The following is an 18,394-nucleotide window of genomic DNA, read 5'->3' as shown; positions in this document are numbered from 1 at the left end:
CCGGAGCAGCCGACCACATATAGCTGTCCGTCAACCTCTCTATCCAGGTGTTCAACTGGTAGTCTGAGAACACCGAGAACAGGCAAAGTTCCAAGGTAGCACGACAGTTTAATGTCGCATGGCGAAATAGGCGGCCATTCCGTGGCATGCCTCTTGTAGACGTCTTCACTGATCACGCAAACTGGAGATCCTGTGTCGAGTTCCATATCTAACACAACTTCAGCCCACTTCAATTTGAGCATGATTGGCTTCATCTTACTTGAAGATGGTCCCTTAAGCGTGTACAGGTTGAAGCATTCTTCCTTAGAAGATGTCTCAGCGTGGTTGCCTTTGTCTTCTACCAGTTCCAAGGAGTTGGATTGGTGCTTTGAAGATATCTTTTGCTGTCCCGTCTTACATTGACTAGCGAGGTGTCCGCGCTTCTTGCAACGGAAGCACTCTTTGTCTTTGAACGGGCAGTTTGGAGGCTTGTGCTCTTTGCTTCCACACCTGATACACGAAAACGACTTCTGTGAGTCTTTCGGCTGTCGTTCTTGCTTGCTTTGCTTGCGAATCGCGTTGACGGCTCCATTGACACCTGACGCAGATGCTGCACTCGGCTCAAGTTCCTTAGAGCTCTGAGCTGCAAGCTCCGCTGCCGTAGCAATCTCAACACTTTGTGCGAGTGTCAAGGTCTTGGGCTTCGTCAGCAAAACTTTCTGGACGCTCTTATCCTTAATTCCGATGACAAATCTGTCGCGCAAGTTGCGTTCAAGCGCAGCACCAAAGCTACAGCGGTCAGCGATTGCACGGAGTTCGGCAACAAAAACAGTAACGGTTTCTCCCTCACCTTGCGTGCGGTTGTGAAATCGAAATGTTTCCGCTATTTCCGATGGCTCTGGACTGAAATGGCTTGTTAGAGTTGTCATGATTTCGGTATAAGGCACTTCCATTGGTTTCCTTGGGGCGAGAAGTCCACGCAGTCTGCTGTGTGTCGGCGCACCCACCGAAGAGATGAAAATGGATCTCTTTTTCTTCTCGTCCGTAATGCAGTTGGCATCATAAAAGGCGTCCAGTCGTTCCTTGTACTGGTCCCATGTTTCCTCGAGCTCAATGAACTCCGGTACTTTTCCGATGGCAGACATGAAGGTAGGAGCAGGGCCGGTTCCTTCCGTCTTGGGCATGACGTATCGAGCGCTACCACCAAGAATATGTACGGTGAATGTCACGTAGATCCAGATCCCGTACTCGTCGCCAGTGTTACATGGAGGTCCAGTTTATTACTTTAGAGAATACATAAGGTACGTGTGTACCGGCAGATAGTTCGAAGGAGACTGCGCCTTAGCGTTCGTCTTACGTTTACACTAGAGTGCGGGAGAACAACGTTCACTTGACAGCGTCCGGCCTCGAGTGTTTCGGGCAGGTGTGTGTCTCGAATAACCTCTCACATGATCGGTTGCTATGCGGCGTACGCAGCAGATACTAATTTTCATCATGCAGCCACGGAGCTCCAGCCCCCAGTAGCAGTCCTTGCAAGAGGCAGTCCGACATTATCAGGCTTCTTCAAGCAACTTCCGGAGCAATATTAGTGTCATGTTGTTTTCGTTACCGCATCATTCTGTATACGTCTTGCTTCGTATAACCGCATGTCGCACAATACAATGCTTCATGTGACAAAAACAACCAAGGCTCAGTCGTATTCCTGCAACTACCACTGCATTCCGACAAACGTGAACCAAAAAAGAGTTAATGGAAGAAAAACAAGGAACAACAACAGAGGACGGGAAGCAGAGCAGAGAGGAGGGGAGTAGTGAGAGAGAAACGGATGACACGTCATTTACGTCATTCGCGACATAATAAAAAAATAAAAAAAGGTAGCTAGTCCTCAGTCATTGGTCCAGCTCCGGAGGTCACGTGAGCTTTCAGCTACCATAGATTTCTACTACAGCTTCGCGCCCCTGGAACCGCCCTCGTCAGCGGCTCAGGGAGAGGAGCCGCGCTCATGCCGTCAGGTGTTTCCTCGATTATTTGTGGAAGTAGTCGTGCGGAAGCGACAACAAATGGATTTCTGTCATTACTACGAGGAAGAATAGTTGTCGACGGTTCTTCTGTTGATACACAAGAAGGTCGTTGACAAGAAGGATGAGCGGATTTTCAAGTCCTCGGAACGGTTTCGTGCAAGCGGCCATGTTGACTGTTGTGAGGTGCCTGTGTGTGTGTGCGCGCGCGCTCAAGTTTTATCAGCACAGATTGTGTAAAATAATGCCGCAGATGTGGTAGCTAAACATATGTGAGCAGCCGTGTTGGCTGCCTGTGTTCGTATGTGAATGTGGTGGTTTACGAAGTGCTGTACACGGCCCAGCTAATCGATACAAGTGAAATACGTCAGTGAACGGTTCATAAATGCTATGATTTGGGCCCGGATGAGAGAAGTGGCAACGGAACGATCTCTGCGTCGCAAGTGTTTGGCCAAACGTACGGTAGCCCTTGCTAAATTAACTTTTGTCGCGTAATTAGTGTTTAATTACTCTGACACTGGCTTTTGCTTTCGAAAGTTGTTCACTTCTGCAACCCGGGATTCTTTGCAGACGATGTTACGCAGACAGACGAATGCAGACCAACAGCGATATATTGTACAGTCCTCATGTAATAAATAGATGTAGTCTTCCACACTTGCTGCCTGGACGTTTTTCTTTTTGTAATGTAGAAACGAAATTTCCATCATTCGCGGCCTCTTTCATGCTGTCGAATTAGCTTCAGCTGCGATTGCAGACGCCAAAACAGTTGGAGGTCGTCTTGCGACTTCTTGTTGGTCAACAAAATGACTGCACTTTTGTCTGGGTTCTTGTCTGAGGACAGTGATATTCAAGATTTACAGGACGTTCTTCTTCTGCCAAGGGAAGCAATGCCAAGGCAGATGTGCTCACGAGATGACCCATTTAGCAAGTTGGATTATGAGGCATTTAGGCAAAGGTTCCGCTTGACGAAAACTGCGACTCTGCACGTTCTTGGACTGTTTGAGGCACAACTTTCACACGCAAGCAACAGAAACAAACCAGTGTTGCCACTCAACTGTTGATAACGCTGCGCTTCTATGCGACAGGCACATTTCAGGCTGTTCTTGGGGACCTTTCTTTCATTCATAAGTCTACAGTATGCCGCATTGTTAAGAAAGTGTCACGTGTACTGGCACCTCTGTCAGAGGACGTGATTAAATTTCCGACAAGAGCAACAGAGCGGGCTACCACCACGGAAGAATTCTATAACATATCAAACTTCCCGTTTGTTGTCGGTGCTCTGGACAGCACCCACATTGCAATTCGGTCCCCAGGTGGTCGACTAGCAGAGCTCTATAGAAACCGGAAAGGACATTTCTCTCTGAATGTGCAGGTTGTGTGTAATGCACACCTGCAAATCACAAATATTGTTGCCAGATAGCCGGGGAATGTCCATGACAGTACGGTTTTTCAATAATTCTTTGCTGCAAGGGCAGTTCGAATGGGGCACATATGGCCAGTCACCTGTGCTTGGTGACGGCGGATACGCCTGTCGGCCATACCTGATTACACCCCTTCGAGCAGCACATACAACATCCGAACGAAGATATAACGCATCCCATATACGCACCCGTAACACTGTAGAGAGAATGTTTGGAGTTTGGAAGCGGCGCTTCCCTGCTCTCAGGTGCGGGCTTCGCATCAGGATTAGTACAGCAGTTGAGGCTATTGTTGCTATGGCAGTGTTACATAACATTGTCTCTGCAACTGGTGATCCTGTGCCAGGTGCAGATTGTGATGATCCACGTCCTGTTCATCCTGAAGTGGAACCTCTCTCAGGATTGGACACTTCGACCGGAAACAGAACGCGACAACAGCTCATCCCAGGCTTTTTTTAAGAGTGATGAGGACAAAGCGTGTGTAAAGAACGACTTTATTTGCACAGCAAAATTTTTCCCCTTGAAAGGGTTGTGCTTGCTTTGCATATTTCATGTACGTACACATAAATGGAGCACATGTTGGATGTGCATTTTTAGAAACCTAATTCACTGGTTGTTTACCTGCTCTTGCAAGATTTGCAGCTCTAAATTCACCTTTTTCACTTGGTTTTCAGCTTCTTCTGTCTTGATACGAACCAGTCTCATCCCAGCCTCATGCCGCTCCTTCGATATTTTTAACTTTGCATCCAAATATGCCTTCCTCAGATCAGCCACTCCAGCATACTTGTGGAAGGCACTCCGGTTGGAGGGCCCTCCTGTGCGTGGATGTGTTGTGGACCTCTCATTTTGATTTACCCTACTGGCTTCTGCGGGAGTTTCATCCTGAAGCAATAGTTTAGTATATAAGGGCAGAGAGACAGCTACTCCAATTCAATGTTGAATGAAGTAAACAACACACACATGTAGTTTTCTATGGGTTTTCCCATATCATAGTTGTGACTCGTATTTACTTGTTAAGTCGTTTTATGTGAACACATTTACCTTGAGTGAAACGCGTTATATTCGCCAAAGATGTTTGAAGCGCAGATGAATTTGTTGCGGCCCCTTGTAATAAATAGAACCATAAATCAATCTATAAAATGTTATGGCATCTCCTTTTCTTTTAACATTCTTTTTTGTTTCCTTTTCACCCGGTTGTTCTTTGCAGCTATTGATATTTTTTCCGTGATATTTTTTTACTTTCACTTTGCGATGCTATCGCAGACAACAAAAAATTATAAAGGTGCCGTCTGCCAGTATATCGTCGTGAGACAAAACGCCGGAACTTAAGTCTGAATTCTTGGCGCACAACAGTGACTTCCAAGACCTTCAGGACATGCATCTTTTTCTAAGGAGCATCTTTTCCAAGGTCATTTTTGAAGAAGACTACGATAGACACACCGAACAAGAAAAATGTTTTATTTACAAGTAACTTTTAGTGAAATGCAGAGGTCATACACTTTGTGCTGCAAATATAGTATATTTCATAGACAAAGGAAGCATAAGCTAAATGTGAGTCTGCTGTTGCAGTCTCTGTAATTCAAGCTTTGCATTTGCCAGCCGTGTCTCTGTCAACTCTGCCTCGCAGAGGAGCACCCTCATTTTCATTTCATGTTGAACCTTCAGCATCTTCAACTTTTCCTCAAAGTATGGTTTTCTGGCAGCAGCAACTCCAGCATATGTGCCCAGAGCACGCTGGCTGGTGGATGCTCTAGCAGCTTGCCCCGCCATACGTGATGCTGCTGTTAGCATGATATTGTGGCTTTCGCTTTGTGTCACCGTAGCAGCTTTAACTTGGAATAGTGGCATCAGCAAAAGATATTACAGTGGATAGGAGAGCCTAGCATAAAGGCGTTGTATGGCGAGCATTTCAGTTTTTACAACATGTTTAAAAAAGTGCCATGGAATGGACCTGTTCCTATAAGTCAAAAGCAGGCAATGCGACATGTCGGTGGGAAAAAGATGTGATAGTCGTCGACAAATGCCTGTTTGATCCCAATATCCCATTTTAGAAACGTATCTTATAACTGAAGTAACTACAAGGATTTTTTGAGACAACAAGTACTATATGAGTTCACTAACACCCTTCCACTGCAAAAAAACAAAGCTATAATATATCCTCACAGTTCCTTAAGATGTGCTGGGCCCAGTGGCAGATGGTGGGGCAGTCATTACTTCCAGCACGACACTGGTTCATTCTGTGTCAGCGTTCCCAAGCGTACCCGTTAAAATGCACAGAAAGTATGAAGGCGCCATATTCTACGTGGATGGCTCTACCTTTTTTTTTAAATAGCGTGTATATATATTTTTCATGCAAAATTTACAGCTTCGCAGGTGGGATATGAAAATGCTATTTGAGTTAGCCTTACTGTACAAAGGAGCATCGGAGTCGAACGCATTTTCGTTTGGTGCAAACTGTTCCGCCAGTAGAGGGGCAACTCTCTCCGCTGTCTCTACCTCCTGAGCTGCTTGGGTCGTCTTCAGTTGCTTGCCTCCTTCACCAGTTTAGGAAATCCCTTTCTCCCCCGCCCGTCACCATAGTTTGAATTCTGTTGTGTGCTATCAGCCTCCTGCTCCTTTTTTTTTAGATTATCATAACACTTTTTGAGCTTCCGTGGCTCCCGGAAGGTTGTATCTGGGGCCGAATTGAAACCGCGGGCGATGGTTTCCCATGCTTCGTTTTTCTGCCCGACTGTCACCGCATTTGTGGGTTTGTTTTCAATTATACCTATGCAATCTTCTGCAATATCTAGAAGTTGCTGTTGCTCTCTAGGTGTCAAATCTGGACACCGCGGTCTCGACGACATGATAACACGGCAGGCGCAATCCTGTAACAAAGCAGACGACAGCATTTGCAGAATGAAATGAGTCATGCAAACGACACAATTCGGTTGGAAAAGAGCTCTGTTTCGCCTTGTTTCAAAAGTAGAAACGGAAATTAAGTTCAATTACAGCAAATAAAACTGTCGTCTGCTGTCACAGAAACAAGCGAGCGTGCTGGGTCCGTCGCAAGGTGTGTCGGCGTACTGCATAGTCATGTGACCTCGAAAAGCCAATAACACGTGGCCCTCGAAGCAGACGAACAAATTCTCTAGAATTCCCTAGCCTGAACGCAAAGTAACGGGCCAAAATGAGCGTGAGGTTTGGTGCAACGCAAAGTTGAGGGCTCGCCCCCGCTGAACCTGGTATGAGGGAACTCAAGCGCTAAGCCGGTCCTCCGAGAGCGGCGTCTTAAGCCGAGATTGGTGTACCGGCGGTAAGGGTCATTTCCATTGTGGCTGAAGAAGAAGAAGAAGAGGAGGAGGAGGTAGAGGAGGACTCTGCACATTCTTCCTTGAAACGAATATCAAGTGTGAGCGTCTTGCTCGTTGTTACACGGCAACGCTCGCAACGTTACAACTTGGCGCCCGATCTATACGATTGCTGGATGCACGGACGATGGTCGCTAACAACTGCTCTTCATCCACCGCTTTCACCCGCACGTCGTCACCAGCCTAGTACTAAGATGGCGGTACATTTCATTGTGGAACATTCTATCGAGGACTTCGCTGAGATGGACGACGGGGCAAAGATTTCGGCATTCCGTTCTGTAGTGACGGAGTTGTATATTCTGAAAAAAAAAAAAAAACAAGTTAGCGAGTTGCAAGCGCAGCTCATACCTCCTGAGGAACAGCTGGGACAGCAGACCGCTACGCGACGTAGTATCCAAACGGACACCCCTCACCATCAAGCGACGCATGATCTTAATTATTTGCCATCTTCTTGCACCAATTATTCAGCGACTGGATCATTTGGAAAGCGTGTCAGCACCGCCTTCGAGGGCATCTTCAACCACCGATGTTTCAGAGGAAAGGAAGACTAAGGCTTTGGAACGCACCACATTTGCTGATCAGTCGAAGTTCCGTTCATCAGCTTAAACTGAGCAACACGTGTCGTCTGTTGCCGCTAATGCAGTTCCTCAGCTTAACAACGACATTCTGGGATGGATCCACCAGACCGACTTCTGGTTCCTGACATACAAGGTACACCCTGATGTCGCAGTTCCTCTTATTGTGTCAAAGCTGCCCCAAAAGGATTTTACATGGATCAGGTATTACGTCAAATCTTCAAACATTACTTCATAGGAAGATACGAAGGCAGCTTTCCGGAAGCGCTACGGACTAGGAGAAAGGTTTAATGCGAAACAGGTGATGCTTGCTGCGACCCAGTGTGTCGGAGAGAGCTCCGCGAACTTTGCGTTCCGAAAACTGGAACTTGTGGATAAGAGCGAGTATCCTATAGTGCAAAAGGACAAGTGTGAAGTAATCATCGAGTCACCTCTGGCAAGTGTCAAGAAACATTACTTCGACAAGGAGTTCACCTCGATAGATGATCTCCTGGAGTCACTGCTTCGGTACGACAGACTGACTGCATCTCACAAGCCCAAGGAGCAAGAGAAGGGACAAAAGCAAGTTCATAGCAAAGCTGAACAAGTCTTTCACATCTCGCCGACTCCTCGTGAATTGCCTCCTATGCGAAGTTTCCCAGAACAGCGCTCAGGGGTCTCTCAAAAGTCTCCAACAGGAAATATGCAGAAGACCACTCCCGTCAAGCCTAAGTAATTACCGGAGCTACGTGCACGTCCAGCGCCACGAAACGCTGAGTCACCTAAGACATCTCCCAGGTCAAAGAATCACCGCGAAGTCCAACGGTTGTGTCGAAACTGCAAGACAACTGGTCACTTCGTTTCTCGTTGTCGCATGCCTTTAACGCAAGAATTTCTAGACTGGCAGCAAGGGTTTATGGCAGGCGCAACGTCACCGATTTCGGGAAACAAATCACTGATCTCTCTGACATCTGCATCGAGGCATCAGTGCATCAAGTCAAGTGCAGTACACCAGCAGCTACTACGAAGGTCTCCCCCATCACTCTGAATGGACGTCGACAGTTAGCGCTTTTAGACTCTGGTTCTTCAAGGTCCCTGTTGAATGAGAGTGTTGCTGATGCGCTAGGACTTCATATTGCACCATCATCTGTGCGACTGGGAGGAGCCAACGGTCAACTCCTCATAGTTAAAGAGCAGGTCAAAGCAACAGACTTAGCTGAAGACCAGACTTTCGACCACCTATTCATCGTTGTCCCTCACTTGCAAGCAGACAAAATGTTGTTGGGGAATGATTTCCTCGAGTCCTCCCAGGCTGTTATTCACTGGAGCAGAGATACCTTCCAAGTAACTGCCAACACATCTAGGCAACGGGTTCGGCTGTTGAAACAAGTTGTGGTACCTCCCGGCCTTTGAAAGTCAGTGAAGGTCAAAGTATCCAACCACGAGGATGCGGTCCTGGTGACAAGCACAGACCTCTCTACAAAACGGTTTGGACTGGACGTGGAACATATGCTGGTCGAGGCAGAAACGAACTGTTTTTGCATAATGCTAATAAACCCGTTGTTCGAACCAATTATGGTTCCATCCCACGCAACGGTAGGACTCACAGAACAGGTACGGGATATGGAAGACGTGTATTTGAGCGACTCTGAAATAGAACAAGTTCTTCACTGTTCAAGTGCCAAAGACGAAGAAACGAATACACAAAGCTCTGTTCAGTCCCCTTGTACCGTTCACCACACGCTACATATAGGTGGTCTTTCCATCAACGTTGGAGCGGATCTAAACTCTGCACAGCAGTCAACGGCGCGAAAATTTCTCGCCAGGCATCTCTCATCTTTCGCTGGAAATGCTACCGACGTTGGATACTGCTTGGCTCAGACTCACGCAATTCCAACAAAGGATGCGGTACCAGTAGCACAGCGACCAAGGCGGCTATCACCAGCACAAAGAGACCTCGTCAAAGCGACGATCAAAGACCTCGTTGACGCTGGCTTGGTACGGCCATCCCGCAGCGCCTGGGCATCACCGTTAGTCCTTGCAGAGAAAAAAGGATGGAACTACACGCATGTGTGTGGACTACAGAAAACTGAATGCCGTAACAGATGATTGTGTGTATCATTTTCCCCTCATTGAAGATGCCCTACAAGCCTTGAAAGGTTGCAAGTACTTCTCTGTCATGGACCTGGCACCTGGGTTTCATCAAATTCCGATGAAAGAAGAGGAGATTGAGAAGACTGCCTTCGTAACGCCTTGGGGTCTTTACGAGGATCTGAGGATGCCTTTCGGATTAAAAGGAGCACCGTTCACTTGCCAAAGAGCAGTCGACGCAGTAATCGACGATGCCAAATTTAATTATGCCCTCGTGTAAATGGACGACTGCGTTGTTTACAGCAATACTTTTGACGAACACCTGGATCATCTGACGACCATTCTTCAACGCTTTAAAGAGGCAGACTTAAAGCTCAAGCCACAGAAATGTTCATTCTTTTCTACCAAGATATCTTACTTGGGACACGTTGTTACGAGACACGGCGTATCACCTGATCCTGCAAAGGTAGCAGCAGTACAAGGATTCCCGGTGCCAAACAACGTCAAAGGCCTTCCTTCATGAATTTCCGAAAATAATTTGTCAAACCGATAAATGATTATTTATCGGTTTGACTAATTATTTTCGGAAATTCATCCCAAGCTACAGCGTTCTCGCTGCGCCCTTGCGGGATCTTATGAAACAGGACGTTCCTTTTGTGTGAACTGACGCACAGACGTCGGCACTCGCAGTGCTCAAAGAAGCACTCTGTAACGAGCCAACCCTAAAGTTCTTTTCTAAAGACTCATCCTTTCTCACCCATGTTCATACAGATGCGTAGAAATTAGGACTCGGTGCTGTGCTCCTACAAGAAGATGAGGACAAAGGGTATCGTCCAGCTGTTTGTCTAAGTCGAGCATTAAAAGCGCCAGAAGCAAATTACACACCAACAGAATTGAAGCGCTGGCAGTAAAATGGTCACTCGAACAATTACGCCCCTACACTTCGCAGGCTATCAATGTCACCTACACAAGGCCTATACGTCATTGGCAGGAAGTTTGACATTGTTACGGACTACCATGCATTGTGCTGGCTGCTCAAATACAAGGAGGGTAACCAAAGACTGCTGCGCTGGTCACTCTCCTTGCAAGAATGTAACTTCGACGTTATTTACAAGACAGGCCGCCTGCACTGCGCGCCGGACTGCCTTTCCCGATCTCCGTCGACGGACGTATGTTTCAGAGTGCTGCAAGCAACTGACTCTTCTACCGAAACACTATCTCGGGACCAACATGCCGATAGTTTTTGCAAGAGTATACTGATCTCCTCAACGGCCGTTCTGCCACTAGAAAGCAACAACGGCGGGCACTCAAGAAGTTTGTAATTCATGACAACATGATCTACAGAGTGGGTCAAGGACCTGTTCACAAACGGTTTTTGATTTGTCTGCCACAAAGCAAAGTCGATCACGTACTTCGTGAATTTGACGGGGGGAAGTACGGAGCATGCATGGGCATCCGAAGAACATGGGAAGCCATTCGTACCAAGTATTATTGGCCAAAGATATTTAGTGACGTCAAGACCTTTGTATCCCATTTTGACTTGTGTCAAAGGTACAAGCTCTCTACGTTTTCATCCGGCCTACTACAACCAGTGCCGGTACATGCTCCTTTTCACACAGTGGGCCTGGACATCATTGGTCCATTTACGTCATCTCGACAATACAAATACATATTAGTCGCTATACATTATTTGACGAAGTTTGTTGAGGCCAAAGCCGTCAGGAATGTCGAGGCCAGCACAGTTCAACATTCATCGATAGTCGACTTGTACTAAAACACGGTTGTCCAGCAGTGCTCATCACTGATCGTGGTACGCAGATGCTAGCGAGGTTCACTGAACAGTTCCTTAGTCATCGCGGAATCAGACACATTCCGGCTACAGCCTACCGCCCTGCTGCAAACGGACTTTGTGAACGCGCCAATAAGACTATCAAGCAGATAATGACCATAATGACAGCGGAGGAGAGAAATGGGCTTACATCTTGCCATATGTAGTGTTTTGCTACAATACTGGATATCAGGAATCGGTCAAACAGTCACCGTTCTTCTTGATCTACGGCCGTGACCCTGTTCTACCCCTCGACGGGGTCTTCAACCGCCAGGAGCTTGCTGAACTAAAGGACGTCGAGAACTACACTGCACTGGTTCACCAAAGACTCATGCGTGCAAGGCAACTGGCTGCAGAAAACATCAAGCTTGCCCAAGAGAGGCAAAAGTCTTACTTTGATCGAGGACGCAAGGACATAACTTTTGAGAAGGAACAGTTAGTTCTTCTGAGGAGTCCACCTACTGACATAAAGGGTTCAAAGAAGTTTATCGGACCATTCCGAGTGGTGGCTCGTCTGTATCCTGTGAACTACGAGATAGAGTTGGAAGATGGGTCCAGAAGCGACGTAGTCCACGTCGAAAAGCTATTCGTATAAACTAAAATCGTATTTGAGACCGTTAGCGTCATATGGTCATGTATAGCTGTAAATATGTATTGTAATTATTGTAAAATATCGTTTATGTCGGGACGACATCTCTTTAATCGGGGCATGTGACGAAGACGGTCTGTCATAAAAAAGATAAAGGAAAGAAGAGGAGGTAGAGGAGGACTCTACACATTCTTCCTTGAAACGAACACCAAGTGTGAGCGTCTTGCTTGAGGGTCTGTCGTTACACGGTAACGCTCGCAAGGTTACAATATCAAAAGATGTTCTATACATTGAAAGACAGAGGAAAGATTGCGTATTAAAAATATACTTCATATAGAGAGCTTCGACATGCCGTTGAGGAGGTAGGGATGTAAAAATTGCGCCATTTTTGCCATATCTGCTGACTTCGGCATTTTTTCCTTAGTGTCCCTTTAAAGTTTGACCGTTTGCACTCCATACAGGTATACTAGAGTGTCCAGCCAAGCTAAGACAGTTGTGACGCGAGTGAAATGGCGTCAGTTAGACAGCAAAGTCGCGAGAAAATATCATGCGCCGCCTTACCCCCTCTCCATCTGCGGACTGGTTGATCGTAGGAAGCTCCGGGTGCCTGCTTTCGTCTTTACTTAAGGTCGTTTCCACCATGTACAGGGTGTCCCAGAAAACGTGTTATTGAATTATAATAAAAAAAAACTACGCCACGTAGAGTCATGCGGTCAACGGCATTTGTTCTTGCTGGGTTTTTGCCACCTCCTGATGCGACTGAAGGTCATCGTCTTCACTGAAGGTCGTTTCCAACATACATTTTTTTCACTGAAATCAAAAAATGTCACCGGCGGACCTTGGTCGATTTAAAATGGAATTACTCTGTTACTGCTGTTCTGTTGTGTGGCGGCAATGGGTATTAAAACAGTGCGACACTAAGCGTTGCTTCAGTTCATTCTTCAAAATGATCATCCCATCGCTTTGATTTGCAACGTTGTTAATCATTCAGTTAATGTCTGGTTCAGCTGGACATGCGTTCTTGCCAATACGTTTTGAGACACAATCGAGTGAAATCTATTACAATGTTGTCTCCGGCACGTCGCGGTAGCAGACGTTGACCATCCATTGACTGGATGTGCAAAGACCAACAGAGCCAAGCAATATCATAAAACCACCACAACTTATGGTCAACATACCAATCATCGTACTAAACAAGGAGAACTAGCCGAAGCAGGCTACAAACATGGACGACACAAACATGCCAGTTGTTTTATTTCATTGGAGCCGTAATGGCAAAAGGGCAAGGGTGCAGGCCAGCTGGTACATGGTGAAAAATTGGAACCCGAGAAAGGGACAGAGGAGGGACCACGTGACACGTTCGAGAATGTGTCGTGTCGTCCCTCCTCTGTCCCTTTCTCGGGTTCCAATTTTTCATTGGAGCCGTCTCAACGCCTTTTGTTTGGTTACCATATGGTGACCGATAACGCCGGTTCAGTTTGCGCCAGCCGACATGTAAGGCATATCACCGCACGGCGTACAGCTCATCATTCTGCATCTATGCCATGACACAATTTCCCACTATGAAACTGGCAACATGTGTCGATATTCCGCAGGCATTTCTAAGTCATCCATTATTCACCACTTGACAAGAAGAAAGCAACGAAAAAGAAATCTGGTCAGCGCTGACCTCGATAGAAGCGCGACCGCGCCTTTGAACTGTAATGACATCACTGATGACGTTATCTCGTCCTCCGCCTCGTTTGGCTCTGCGGAGCCAGTAAAGCGGGAACGTGCGCGGCAGTGTTCCGGTGTGTGTGTTTTTTTCTTTCTATGAAAAATGTCCCGTGCAGATACAATTTGTGTGTTAATCATTAAGTTACCTTCTTTTACAACGCGTGTGGAACTGAAAATTTTTATATGGCTTTCTCTGCCCCTTTAAAAATCAATACTTATTAATAGTATATGCATGAATAGTAGACATCTCCTCTACGACTGTGGCAAACGGCTGTCATGACTACACGGAGTTACATAATTTGTTTTTCAATATTATATTGCTTTATTAGGTTGTGACAATATTTCAAAAAGCTGTGTTGCGATCCCCAAAATATATTTTTAAATTATTTTAGACACCAGGAAATCTCCGCCCTGAACGTGATGCTGAACGTGACGCGGAAGTAATCTACTTATTTGGGTGGTTATCATCCTCCTAGGTTAACTTCATTTTCAACTGGGAGGCAATTGATCGTTACAGTTGTTCTCACGCCTTTAGTCCAAACTTGATTCGTTGACTGACATTTCTCTCTCATCCCATTTCCTAATAAACAAAACAGAAATACCACGAAGGGATTTACCTGGAATCATGAATGGGTTGGGCTCTCAACCAGAGGTTACCAAAACACCTCATGTCTGCGCCGAACAGATGTCAGACAGCTTACTAAGACTTGTGCAGGATGGATTATGTCTCGATCTTCACTGGATCCACAAAAAGTGTGTGAGGCGTGAGAGACAGTTCTTTTGGCCAACGTCATGGAAATAGATATTTCCTCAGCACCAACGCGAGTGCTGTGTGCTCACAGACGCGGATTAGACAGAAATATGTCAAAATAAAATTGGCTGTGCACTTTTAGCCATTCTCGTCAACGCGTTTAACTGCTGTAGTGCTTATACACTCTTAGAAATAGGTATTCTATCGTGCCGTCAAGAGCTGCCGTGTCTTCTAGATTCGCGCTCAAGGCCGAAGTTTTAGATGACAGATGCCCACGTGACACGGGAGAAAAGAAAATACCATAAAAAATTGTCTTGCTTTTTTTGGCGCGTACGCCGTGTAGATGACACGGTTATCACGTGACCAGGAATTGGACGTCGTAACGTCTACTTCGTGTTGTCTAAATCTTTACCGTGGTTTCTATGCGCCCGGAGTGGTCACCTGACCGGCGTCGAGGACCGGAGTCACGTGAACTATGCGACGGGGCCAGACATGCTGGTGGCGCGGCACTGGTCACATATATTCTTCGATGCCTTGCCGCTAGCGTTTCCTCGCTTTGCTGACTCTGGGATTCTTTGACAGGTAAGGCACCTCCGTTTACTAAATTTTATTGCGATAATTATGCTAGCAGCACTACTATTGTAGTGGCTACCTGTTACTTCCCCACGCTTCTAACGAGCATTTGGAATGTTCAGGTGCGAATGGAAGTGTCATGGCGGTCGTGACAGAACGTCAACGAAAGTTATGTGGTGATGCTTGAGAAGTTGCGTAGTGAAGGTATTCGAGAGACGCTAATGTGTTATCAGCTGTATCCGGTTTGTAGCTCTGTTTGAATTGCCTCTAAACGTGGGCATCACGAGCGCTAACGTTTGGGTATTGCGCAGGATGTTTTTGTCTTTCGGGCGTTCGTTCCGACCGTGGTTTGAGTAACCATTCTCTGTCTCAGCTGGCCGCAGTGGGTATGGACGTCACCGACGAAGACTTCACTGGTGTTCAACGTGCCGCCTGGAGGAAATGTGCGTGCGATTCATACCGAAGACTGACAGATATTACACCGGTACACGGCACAAGTGTTACCCAGAACATGCGTCCAATGCTGACACTCACCTGTCGACCATGTGCAAGGTAATACAAGTGGCCACGTCGTTCGCCTTGCATGCGAGACCAGTTGATTGTAGTTATTCGTTCGTCATGGATAGCTCGGCCTGACTGGCGTGTTGATCTCAACCGCATTCAGTAAGATACCTCTTTGATCTCTCCTCCTACATCCTTGGTATGGCTGTGGTACCAAAGTACATTTTCTCTCCTCGCTGCCTCACCTATCATCGTTTTAGTATAAGCTATAGTTCGTACCCTTTCACTATTGTGAATAGTGACTTTTATTACACTTAATGTTGTTCCTATCCACTTTATAATGCGTCTTTGTCGTCGTTTACTTTGTCACAGTCATGCCTTGAAGCAGAATTTCGATTCGACGCCAGGATGGGAAGCATGGAGGAAACGCTGCACAACGGGTGACAACTGCCATATCAACAGCCACCACAAAGAGATGTAGAGCCGCTGAAATACGGTGATCATATGCCCTGAGCAACAAACAGGTGTGCATCCCAGCGAAACCATTTTCGTAGCGAGTTTCAAGCTTGCAAATAGTTTTGCAGCAGCGGCGTCGAGCCGCGCCATTTTGTGCATCTGTGATATTTTGACTATGTGTGGTTCTTGTTAATTTTTATTTTCTCTGAGTCATTTCTCTGTGAACAGGGTATTTTGCATAGTTTACAAGTCTAGTCAATATTCACTGTATCACTGCCACAATTTCCCAACTTTGCCGAAATAAAGTATTCAATCCCCTTTGAAACAAATTCTGTTGACTGCAAGCCTGCCCTGCAAGCCTGCAACAGGGGAGAGAGGAAGCAGGAGCACGCGGGGAGGGGGAAACGACCGGGAAAGGAGGAAACTGCGAAGCGTAAAACAGACGCCACTTTTGTGGCTTCTACGAGGGAAACCACGTTATGCGACGTCATTCCCGGCGCTTTCGCGTGGTCTCTACGTAGAAACCCCAAAATTACCGTTTTTCGGGTGCCTGTAGAAGACACAATAGAAGATCCATTTCTAAGAGTGTAGGAACTGCTTTCGGTCTCGATTTTCGTGCGCATGCATTTGTAACTACTCTCTATTCTTCTTGCCTCCACAACTGCTGTGGACGGACTTACACGGTGTGGACATTGGGGGGCCCTACAAATATCCCCCCCCTACAAAGTTGTCGTTCAAGATATGTCTTATGCCCAGCGTTACGCTAATGTTTAATTTCAGCAGGGTGGAGACATAGGAGTTGGTGACACAAAGTTCATTACAAGAAATACAGGGTGTCCCAACCGATATGGAGCAAGATTTAAACTAAATGGCTACCCCTTTCGCGAATGAAACCAGCTGAACGTTTTAGCTGCCCGTTATCACAGGCTCCACCAAATACCCATTGTCTCTAATTAAATGATCCGAGACAACTGATTAATGTACAGAATAGTGGTGGAAGGACCGAAGTGCCATTTGGGAAGTCGTATAGCGTTGTGTGGGTCTCGAAATTACGGTCACCAGCTCCTGGTGTTATTCTTGACGCCCAACATCAACGTCAAGCCCTATCCTGGGCAGTGGATCACAGATAATGCGGACCCCGCTCTTTGAGAACACGGCGGATGGGTGGTCACGTCATAGTTTTTATGTTCGCGGGTTTCCTTTATTGGCCGAAACTGCAAAAGGCGCTGAAAGCGTGCCTTGTTGGGCACATCATCGGCGACCTGCTCCCGTGGAATAGTGGCTACGATGATGACATATTATGCATGGACTGGAAGATGACCCGGGTTCGAATTCAGGCGCCGGCAGTGCTGTCTGGGTGCTTCCGTTAGGTTTCCCTTAAACGCTATGACACATGTCGGCATACTTCCCTGTGAAGTCGGCCCAGTATGCACGGTCCCTCCCCCAGCGGTAATCGTGACATTGCCCGTCTAAGCGTGGCCGACGACGGCAAGGAATCGCACCAGCACATCGGGAAGCACCATGTGCGGATGCGCAACAGCTTTTCAACTCACACAACACTTAAAAAGTTAGGTAATTAGTTTCATCGGATAGGTCAATTGTGTTATTCGGGTGCAAGGAAAACACCAACGACTACGACGTAACACGCCGAAAACATTAAGTCGGTTTCATTCACGTAGACTCCGCGCGAATGTTTGAATGAAATAGTGTACGCGAAAAGTTAGCAAAGAGTGATTGCTCTATGCCGTAGAGCATCAAATCTTTGTTAAATTTTTCTGCATGCTCGTTTGGGCCACCCACTAGCATTCCGTGTACATCCAGTTCAACAATGTTCTCCTATACTGTTACTAAACAGCTTTCGACACCTTCCAGTCATTTTAAGGCGGTGCATCACCACCGACGCTCTATGGGAATCCCCATACATTTTTCAACTCTCGTAGCGCCGCGAAAATTTGGTTGATCTCCGTGCAACTGCATTTAAATGGAAGAGGATGCTTAGATCTAGTGCATGATCGAAGCAGTTTTTCCGTTTTAGACTCAGAAATTTTTATATCGTCGTCGAAAGGTTTGGGAAAAGCTATATTTCGACATTCCGCTCGCATACAAAACAGAGCCGCCCAAAATCGAAAATCTGGCTCGATCACGCACTAGAAAAACATATCAAGAACCAATACCAACAAAAAGATTTCATCTGTGTTAAGCCGTTGACTCGGCACACGAGTTCTTGTCAGGTATGGTCATCCGTCGAGTACGTCCCTTCAGAATGGGAAACGCAGTGCTGCCATCTATCATCGAGTGTGTCGTCACAAGCAACAACAATTTGACCGCTGGAAATGATATACCGCTGCACGTGGCCGGAAGACGACGAGGCCGACGTTGACCATGACGCGGGAGCACGAGTACGGGCAGCATAGCCCAGCCCCAAATTTTGTTTATTGTTTGTTCAACGATGCTCATTTTCTCGGAGAACAGTAGGTGCATTCTTTTCAATAAGAACAGTACAGCCCCGTTTCTCCGGTTTCCCTGAGGGGGCAAGGACACAAGGAAAAAGTTCTCTAAAGGTGCAGCCA

This window comes from Ornithodoros turicata, chromosome 1 (assembly GCF_037126465.1).
Source record: "Ornithodoros turicata isolate Travis chromosome 1, ASM3712646v1, whole genome shotgun sequence".
Taxonomy (NCBI): domain Eukaryota; kingdom Metazoa; phylum Arthropoda; class Arachnida; order Ixodida; family Argasidae; genus Ornithodoros; species Ornithodoros turicata.
Note: the sequence above shows the minus strand (reverse complement) of the source record.